Here is a 1,461-nt window from a genome sequence, read left to right as displayed (position 1 = left end):
GAGTGAAAAAAAGGGAGGAGAATAGATTATGTGGTGTACTACTTTTGTGTAAGAAAAGGAGAGAAATCAATATTAGAAAGATATTAATTCTTTCTGAATTAATGTATCAATTTAATGTGGGCTTCCCCTCCCCCCCAAAAATAAGCCCCAGAAAAGCTAGTTTTTAAGAGCTAAACAAATTATTGGGGCTCCTGGGTGGCTCAGCCGGTTAAGCGTCCGACTTCGGCTCAGGTCATGATCTCGCGGTCCGTGAGTTCGAGCCCCGCGTCGGGCTCTGGGCTGATGGCTCAGAGCCTGGAGCCTGCTTCCGATTCTGTGTCTCCCTCTCTCTCTGCCCCTCCCCCGTTCATGCTCTGTCTCTCTCTGTCTCAAAAATAAATAAATGTTAAAAAAAAATTAAAAAAAATAAAAATAAATAAACATTAAAAAAAAGAGTTAAACAAATTTTTTTCTTTTCCTTTTTTTTTTTTTTTTTTAGAGTAATCTCTATACCCAACGTGGGGCTTGAACCCACAATCTGGAGACCAAGAACTGCACTCTCCACTGACTGAGCCAGCCAGGTACCTCTAAGAAAATTCTTTTTATTTTTTATTGATTTATTTTTAATTTTTTCTGTTTTTACTTTGATTTGCACTTATTTTATGCAGAATTTACTCCCGGGCCTTAAGTTTTGTTTCTTCAGTTTCTTCTGGGATATGTTTTTCTTCTGTGCAACTTCCTCTTCTGGTTTAGGAACAGTCTGCTCTTTTTCAGTAAGGATCATCTGAGTGTGGCTGGGAGAGCTCATGTATGGGTGAATCCGACTTTGAACCCTCTGAGTTCTACCTTGCATCTTGGGGGCTCTGTTCACCTGGATGTGCTCAATGACCAGAGAATCTCCATCTGAACCCTTTAAGTTCAGCATTACTCTCTGCATTTTTAAGCATGTGCAGTAAAAAGTCAGCCATCTTTTTGGGCCACTGACCCTGTGTCCAGCCCCACTGTTTGGCCTGGGCCCACCTACCAGCTCCACCATCGTAGTGATGGAATGGAACACATTGCTTGTGCAAAGTGTCGTCGTTCAGATACTTGGTGGCTTTTCAGATAGCCATACCCCTGATGGCCTGGGCAGTTTCACGTGTGTTCCTAAAGTGAACACGAAGATTTGAACCTCTTGGTTTGTTTGATTTTGTTGGGTTTCCTGGATCAGGTGAATAGTGAACCATTTTCAGAGATCACCTCGGGCTGCTTATGGGAAGAGACTCTTTTTTTTTTTTAAGTTTATTTTATTTCTTTTGAGAGAGTGTGAGAGAATGAAGGAGCATGAGCATGAGTGGGGGAGGGGCAGAGAGAGGGAGAGAGAGAGAATCTCAAGTAGGCTCTGCACTGTCACCCCAGAGCCCAACACAGGGCCCGATCCCACCAGCCATGAGATCACAATCTGAGCTGAAAAAGAGTCAGATGCTTAACCTACTGAGTCAC

At 42.9% G+C, this 1,461-nt stretch overlaps 1 pseudogene; it reads right to left on the bottom strand.

Annotated features, from left to right (window-relative positions):
- Positions 1–634: 634 nt before the first annotated feature.
- Positions 635–1,205, bottom strand: LOC122240544 (annotated as a pseudogene).
- Positions 1,206–1,461: the final 256 nt, after the last annotated feature.

Source organism: Panthera tigris, chromosome B4 (assembly GCF_018350195.1).
Source record: "Panthera tigris isolate Pti1 chromosome B4, P.tigris_Pti1_mat1.1, whole genome shotgun sequence".
In the NCBI taxonomy this organism is placed as follows: Eukaryota; Metazoa; Chordata; class Mammalia; order Carnivora; family Felidae; genus Panthera; species Panthera tigris.
Note: the sequence above shows the minus strand (reverse complement) of the source record. Positions and strands in the feature narration are given on the sequence as shown.